The sequence below is a fragment of the Cavia porcellus genome, unplaced genomic scaffold, assembly GCF_034190915.1.
Source record: "Cavia porcellus strain 051 isolate PalLab524CR breed Dunkin Hartley unplaced genomic scaffold, mCavPor4.1 scaffold_40, whole genome shotgun sequence".
Classification (NCBI taxonomy): domain Eukaryota; kingdom Metazoa; phylum Chordata; class Mammalia; order Rodentia; family Caviidae; genus Cavia; species Cavia porcellus.
Window position 1 is genome coordinate 5,214,035 of NW_026947523.1, and position 8,278 is coordinate 5,222,312.

Genomic DNA, 8,278 nt, shown 5'->3' on the forward strand with positions numbered 1-8,278 from the left:
CCAGTGCGCACGCCTTCGCGCCCTCGGTTTCCTGATCGCGGCTGGACGAGCCGGGCGCTGCAGTGCGCCCCTCCAGGCGCGTTCGGGTTGGACCCGGCGCCCCATCCGGGAGAACAAACCTAGCACTCGCGACCAGGCGGCCTCGCCCCATCCTCGGGGTGCTCCTAGGGGCTCGCTGCTTGCTTCCTGCCCATTTTACCCATGAGGAAACTAGAGGCTGCGGAAGGACCACGTGGCGTGCTCAGATCGGCGGCAACGAGGACCGGGGGAGCAGCGCTGGTGGAGCGTTTGCCTGGCAGGCCCGGGACTGGGTTCCATTCCCAGCACGGAAAAGAAAAAGAAATGGGTGTCTTACAGAAGACGTAGGTTATAGGAAGCAAGGGGATCGATGTTTTGGGAAACGGACATAAAAAAGGTGTGCTCTACAGGGCTGGGGACATAGCTCAGTGACACAAGTGCCTCCCTGGCAAGCATAAGGTCCTGAGGTCAATTTCTGGTACCCAAAAAAGGAAAAAAAAAAGATGCGCCGTATGCCCAGCCCCCCAGGGCGGTGACTCCTCGTACTGAGCACTGCGGACAGGTGCTATAGAAGCAAGTGAGGAGGATGCGTGCTTTTCCGAGCCGCGGTCTGGAAGTTTGGAGTCCAGGTTTCTCCGTCACAAAGCGAGAGCCGGGCTTTCCGCTTCTCGCTTCTGGGCAGCTGCACCAGCAGACCCGCCCTGCAGCCGGGCTCCCCGCACCCCACTAGCGGCAGCGCGGGCCACGCCCTCTCCACTGTAGGGGCGTGGCAGCCCCGCCCCTGCGCTAGGCCTGGGGGCCTGGGGTGGGGGGAGGGATCGCTGCCCGCGTGGAGACCCCTAGAAGACCCCGAAGCAGAAGAAATCCCGCGTTCCAGGCAGGGTGGGAGGCCACGGTCTCAGGTACCCAAACCTGGAGCCTGGGGTGCGCTGTGGATGGAGGGGGCCTGGCCGGCCGGCGGAGTAACAAAGTAACAGTCAGGATCACAACAACAGAGCTTGTTTATCTCAGTCTGGCTCCTGCAGGGCGCAGGGGGCAGGGTCCTCTCCCCCGGCCAGGTCAGCGAGCGGGTCCGTCCTGCCTGATGCGCGCCGCGCTGTGTGCCGTCTCTACCCTCTCGGGTTCTCATCTGCGAAGCAGCCCTGCCTGCAGCGGAGGCCAAGAGAAGGCTCCGGGGTCAGCCCTGCGCCCGGTCCCTGCCCCTCTGGCCTCTTCCATCTCACGGTCCCTTTCCAGCGCCTCCAAATTCCACGCCCTCAGAATCCTGCGCCTGGCTCTCCCTGACACCTGCTGGTAGCCTCGGGATGTCCCCGATCAGGAGTGGTAAGCCCCAAACCGGGGCCTTCCTGCCAACGTCCGAGACTCAGAGAGAAGGTGACTCTGGTCTCACGGTCTGGAAAGACCCGCTGAGGATGAGGAGGGTCGCCCTGGGTCTGGAGGCAGCCACGCAGAACCGGGCACATAGTACCTGTGAGGTAAAAAACCAGCAGAGCCTCTGCAGGAGGAGCCCAGGCCCAGGGGGAGGGTGAGGCAAGGCCTGGTGCTGGTCACACGGGGGAGGAGCCAGGGCCTGGGACAGGCTCTGCGGCAGGGGGACACTGCGAAGCCAGGGTTCAGGGCCTTGCCTCCTAGACAGAAGGAAGGACAGAAAAGAAAGGAAGAGGAAAGGACAGGTGGAGGAAGGAGAAGGAAAAACCCGTTTTAACAAGGTCTTGGCTTCAGCTGGCAACGACAGGGATGTCACAGCAGCCCTGGGGACAGCCAGCACCCTCCAGCTCTCTTTCCCGTCTTATAACAGGAGCCTCAGGAGGCCCGCACAGGTGGGACAGGATGCCGGACCCCATTTTACAGGTGAGGAAACAGAGGCTCTGCAAAGAGAAACCACTCACCAGAGGCCATTCAGCCCCGGGCTTCTTCCTTCCCCAGCAGGGCCCTTTGCACCCTGCCAGAACTGCCCCCAAACCTGCTGGGCCTCAGTGTCTGTCTGTCTGTCTGTCTGCCTCTTTCCCTCCCTCCCTCGCTGTCTCCCTTCCTCCTCCTCTTTCTCATGGTGCCACCGTGCTAGGCCAGCCCTCCAACACCAAACTACACCCCCAGCCCTTTGTGTTTTACTCTGAGACAAGCTCTCGCTCCATGGCACAGGCCACCACAACTACTCTGGAGGCTGAGGCAGGAATGCGTGAGAGGGTCTGGGTTCAGTGCACAGAGCAAGAAAAGAAAGAGAAAGGAAGAAAGAAAGGCAGACGGAAGACCCGCTGGGCCGTGTGGGACACCGTGTGGCGGGGTGGCTCTCCAGAGCAGCTGCCCCGTGGCCGTGGTCCTTCCTGCCCAGGCCCCTTCCGTGGCTGGGACCTCACCTGCAGTGTGGGATGCGGCCTGGCCCTCACCCTGGCCGGTGTTTTCTCCTTCCCCTGATGGAGGTGGCCGTGAGGTCTCCTCGAGGGTGCCCTTGAGCAGCCCCAGGGACCTGGGGACACGGTGCACACAGAAGCCAGCCTGTCCCTGGCTGTCCCCAGTTTTAGTCCCCGGGACTTAGGGGGTCACCTAACCTGGGTGAGTCTCCCCCCCCATCTGGAACTGTCAGACATGCTGTCAGCCTCGGGTGGTGGCAGTGTCACCTACCCCAGCTGCCTGGACACCCCTGGGGCCTTCGCAGAAAAAGTCTGGGTGGCTTTGGGGACCCCTCAAAGAAAATCTGTGAACCCCTTGAAGGCAGCAGGAGTAGAAGCCTTTACTGGGGCGGGACCTTGCCCCTGTCTGGCCTGGGTCAGGACAGTGCGGTCACTTGGCTCCAAGTGTAAATCCTGACTGCCGCCTGGAACTTGCAGGATTGTGCCAGAAGCTTGTTCAGGCCTCTCTGAGCCTCAGTTTCCTCCTCCAGGGAGAAACTCTGTCTCCCCCAGGGCTGTGGTCAGGACAGAGGCTTTGCAGGTCCCAGTGTGGCAGCTGGTAAGCACAGAGTGGGCACCGGGAGCGGTAGGTTAGGAATGGTTCATCACAGCCCTTGGGCAGGCCGAGGCAGGAGGGTCACAGGTTCAAGCCCAGCCTGGACAGTTTAGCGACTTAGCGAGACCCTGTAAAAGGGTGGGCCCGGGCTGGGGATGTGGCTCCCTGCTGAACTTGGGAGGGCAGGGAAGGGCTGTGTGGCCTGTGGCATCCAGGCTGCGTGACAGCTGCTGACAATGCCTAGTCCCCAGAGTGACCAAAACGGGGTGAAGTGAGGCCAGTGGCCCAGGCTCAGTGTCCTGTACACTGTGGGATACAGCAGAGTTCTGGGTCCCCAGTGGTTGGCATCAGCCACTTTTCTCAGCCTCAGGGATCCCTTTGGGGACAGGACTCTGTGGTGCTGATTTTCATTTGTGGAGACAGTACTGTGCTAAGTTGCCCAGACTGGCTTCAAACCTGGGACTCCTTGCCTATGCGCCCAGGCTCCTGCCCAGAGCCTGACACCCTGAGGCTCTGACCCCACCCCCTGCACTGACTAGCCACAGATCCCGCCCAGCCCACACTGGGCCACCCGCCTCCCCCAGCCTGGCCCTCTCCACTGAGGGGATTCCTACTCCCTGCTCAGACCAGAGCTCTGGGAGCTGCCTCCTGGGGGATGGTGTGGTGTCTCCCCAGCCCTTTGTTAAGTTTCCTGTTGAGGTTCCTTGGAATCCTCCTGCCTCAGCCTCTCAGAGTTCTGGGACCACAGCCCCGAACCCATCCTTGAGTCACATGCACTAGAAAAGATGCCGGGGCGGGGGGGGGGGGGGGGGGAGCACGGCTTCTGGCCCAGATTCGAGAGCACAGCTCCTGCCTGGAGCACTCCCAGGGTAGACAGCCAGCGGTAGCATCCTGAGCACAGCAGGACCCTGCAGGGCCCAGACAAGAACCGAGGCCTCCTGCCAGCATCCAGCCTCCTGTGAGGAGCCCCCTGGAACTGAGGTCCTCCGTCCATTCCACGCAGCTCTGCCGACTGCATTTAGTTCACGATCTGCAGTAAAAATGCTCCGCCCGGCCTCCCGACACTCCTGACCCTGAGAAACTGAAAGGTGACCCATGTGAGTCTGCAGCCATTTCTTTCATCGTGAAATAAAACAAACATTGCTGGCGGGTATGGTGATGGCACATGCTCATAATCCCAGCACGCTGGAGGCTGAAGCAGGAGGATCGCCACAAGCTCAAGGCCAGCCTGAGCTCCATAGTGAGACCTGGGCTCAAAAACTGACGAGTACTGCAGCCCGTGGGTCAGGATAGGGTCGCATCCTGATGAAGCCCTTGTAAGCCGGAAGCCACGAGGGGAACCTGCATGCACCGCACACCCCCGCCCTGTACATGGTACAGCCCAGCCTGGCCGCCTTGACCACACTTCGACACTCGCCCAGCAGGCCGAAGGGCAGGGGGTGTCCGCATGGGGCTCTCTGTCTTGCAGGAAAAGCTGCAGCCCGCAGAGCCTGGCCCTAGGGCGGCTCAGCTTCACATCCACGGCCTCCTTCCCTAGCTGTCTCCCTGCCCAGCCCACTCCAGCCATGCTGGCCTCCCTGCCGCCACTCAAGCACCCGGAAAAAAAAAATCGTCGTTTGCAACCCAACTGGTGAGGATGCAGGCTGCAGCACCTGGCCCTCTGGTACTTGTGGGGTTGGGGGTCACACAGCCAAACTAGAAGAACCCTGCTTCCAGCCCGAACCCTTGAAAGGAAACTCGGCAGGTAGTGCCTAAGAACCTTGGACGGAACCACACCCAAGTCTGAGGCCCTAGGGGCAGAGACTGCAGTGGGCCCTAAATGTATCTCACAGCTAATTTGGCAATTTATTGCCTGCTCCCCTGGCATGATGGTGCACACCTGTAATTCTAGGACTTGGGAGGCTGAGGCAGGGGGATCTCTGCAAATCCAAGGCCAGCCTGGTCTGCTTTGTGAGTTTAAGGTCAGCCTGGACTACATAGCAAGATACTGTTTGTGTAGGGGCCTTTGCACTGAGCTACATCTCCAGCCCTTCCTTTCTTTTATTTTTGGGACAGTCTCGCTAAGGTGCCAGGCTGGGCTCCAACTTGCAATCTTCCTGACTCAGCCTCCCAGAATGCTGGGATAACAGATACGCACCACTATGCCCCGCTATAACCCCCCCCCTTTTTTTTTTCTTTAACATAGACATTATATTGAGGAAAGGAGCTAGGTACAAAGGGAACATACTGTGATTCCATTTGTGTGAAGTTCACATGCAGGCAAAACTTGCCCGTGGGGGCAGAGGTGAAACTAGCCTGGATGGGTACGAGGGCCGGGAGAGAGAGGCACAAGACCACTTTCTGGGGTGACACGCATACTGGTCACGAGGGTGCACGGGTGTTTCATGCACTAAGCTGAGTGCTTAAAGTGTGTGCTGTTTTTAGACTGCAAAATAAAACTCCACACCCAAAAATTAAATCAGCCCAGTTTCTGAGGAGGCTGAGGCAGGATTGGGGGTCTGAGGGTGGCTTGGGCGACTTACAAGATCCTGTCTCCACATGAAGAGCTGAAGGCCAGGGATTTAGCTCAGTGGCACAAATGATGCTTGGCAAGTGTGAGTTTAAGCCCCAGTACAAAAAAAAAAAAAAAAGCCGAGGGGTTATAGCTTAAAAAAATAAATTAACAATAATAAAACCCAAAAAAGTAAAAGAGCTCAACCGATCAGGCTAGAAGCAGCCAAGAGAGGATTTTAAGCTCCCACTCAGCCGCCAGGGCATGTGGGGCAGAGTCCACAGAGCGATGAAAGAAGCCAGATTCGCTGGGGACAGGGATGATAGTGCAACTGGACACAAGCTGGTGCTGTAGAGCAAAGAGGGGGTGCCCTCCCCTGACAGCCCACTCCACTGCGCCTCAGCATGCCCCAAGCCAAATGGTCCCCGTGACCAAAATGATCTAATCTCCTGTGGCTGTCAGGGGACAGAGACCAGGCCTCCATTGTGCCACATAATTCCAGGAATCCAGGTCAGGCGATAGTGACTCCTGGAGTACGTGGTGGCCTTGGGCAGATGGCCAAGCATGTCCCACCAGGAGGCCACTGCCGTCCCCTGCCAGGAGCAGGCCCGCACGGTGGGGTGGGAAGAGCCCAGTTCTGGGGAATCCCCTCTTGGGCAGAATTAATATCATCCCTGCCAGCGAGCCTGTCCAACAGCTGTCAGGGGTCCCCAAAAAGAGAACAGCCCCAGAAGCTTGCGTGGCTCCTGGTGCGCCTTCAGTGGTGTGGCAGCCAGGCCACCCATGTCGTGCCTCTCAAGCACTGGAGCTGGCAGCCTGGCCTGAGTTCTCACCCTGCCAGCAAGCTCTGTGCTCACCCGATTCTTGTGCACCCCGAATAGCAGCCCCTCCACAGAGATCTGTTTCCCAGAGGCCTGAGGGACCTCTCCCCTTCCCATCCTCACGGCTGCCTTAGGAGCCATGTGGAGCCCCCACCTCTGGGAGGAGATGACTGACGTTACAATCTGGAGGAGGAGAGGTGCACGGGGCTCTCAGTTTCAGGGGATTCGGTCCCAGCTGTGGTGGCCGGGAAGCACAGCAGGGTTAGGGCGCCGGAGTGGAAGAGGCAGGGGCCAGGGACCAGGTCATGCCCCATCATGTCCCCCAGACACTTGCAGAAATGTGCTCCCTGGTCCCTGGGCAGCTCCCAAGCAGGCTGGCACAGTTAAACCCAGCCCTGCCATTCCTGCTTTAGGGGGTGGGACACTGAGGCCAGAGGGACCAAGTGGCACCCATGCAGTGCCATGAACTGTGGAAGGTGGGACCCCGATTCTCAACCCACACCTCAGATTGTTGTCAACCTCTCCCCGTTTCCTCCTGCCTCCAGGAACAAGGGGACCAAGGCAGAGACCACGGCAGTTTGGGTTTTTCTTCTCACCAGAAATAACTGCTTTGTCTCTAAAGTTCTGGAGTTAAGGGCTTTTCTCCAAAGAAGTTTAGAGGTTATGATGTCCCAGAAAGTCGTGGACGAAATGTAAATTAAAGCAGTGACAAGGCTGGGGTGCGGCTGGGTGGTAGAGCGCTTGCCTAGCATGAGGAGGCCCTGGGTTCCATCCCAGGGCTGCGAGAAGCAAAGCCCAGCAAGGACACCGTCTTGTGACACGGGGTGGCCAGCTACACAGGATCAGCTTCTGCGCTCGGGGCTCACAGATGCGACCATTCAGAAGATCTCTGATGAGCCTGTCAACTCTGAGAAGTGAATGCTGTTGGTATTTCAATAAGGACATTCGGGGTGCAAACAGTCCTAGCAGAGAAGCTGGAAAGCCCACGTGCTGACCTTTGACAAAGCTCAGGTCAGGCGCAGTGACGCACAGCTACTTGGGAGGCTGAGACAGGAGGGTCACAAGTTTGAGACCAGCTTTGGCAAGGTGGTGAAACTGTCTCAAAAACAAATGGCCGGTCTAGTGCTTTTCCTGGGAAGGGGAAGGGAGCTGTGGGCCAAACTGGGCTGCACAATTCTACACCCATCCTGTCCAGGACGGGCTGGAGCCTGGGGCTGCTGGGACCTGCGGGTGGAAGCTGCCTGTCCAGCCGCCTGGGTCTGAGTGCTGCCCACAGCCCGGGAAGTGCTCCGTGTCCTGGGGAAGGCCACATCACGAGTCCATGTCACAGAGGAGCAAGCCGGCCTCAGAGAGGGTCGACTCTCTGTACGGTGCCAATCAGAGCTCAGGTGCGGATCTCAGGGGGCTGCTCTGGTGTTTCTGGAGGTCCTGGCCTCCCACGCCTTTCCTAGGAAGCAAGAGACTGGAGGTTCATTTTTTTTCTTTTACTGTTCTTTTTTTTTCCCCCCAGATCCATTTTATTTCAAAGGGAAAAAAGAAAACTTCTAAGCACATCAATCAGAGCAACAATGCCACCTCTCTTGTGCACTGTCATCCCCAGAACAGTCACCCAGAGTGCAAGACATCTGCATTCAACTGTCCGAACAACACCAGCACAAATCTTTCTCCTCAGTGAGCTCAGAGAAGTCAGTAGTGTCACTACCTTAACTTTTTTTTTTTGTCTTTTTGAGACAGGGTCCCGCTGTGCAGGTCAGGCTGGCCTTGAGCTCACTTTGTAGCCCAGGCTGGTCTCAAATTTGCAACGATCCTCCTGCCTCAGCCTCCCGAGTGCTGGGATTACAGGCCTGCACCGCCACACCCAGCTCTGTTTTAACCATTTTAGAGGTTCATCTTCTGCAGCAGGTGAGGAAGGCTCAGGGCTATTTTCAAAGCAATGGGGATTCTGTTCGGAGAACTCAGGCACATTCACCCGGGAGTGTATTTTAGGGGGAGCACATTCTTG

At 58.3% G+C, this 8,278-nt stretch overlaps 1 long non-coding RNA gene across 1 annotated transcript; it reads left to right on the plus strand.

Moving 5' to 3' along the window:
* Positions 1-215: 215 nt before the first annotated feature.
* Positions 216-3,730, plus strand: LOC134474884 (uncharacterized). Its single transcript, XR_010045797.1, has 3 exons — positions 216-1,493; positions 1,817-1,869; positions 2,900-3,730. It is a non-coding gene; the product is annotated as an uncharacterized LOC134474884 (long non-coding RNA).
* The last annotated feature ends 4,548 nt before the right edge of the window (positions 3,731-8,278 follow it).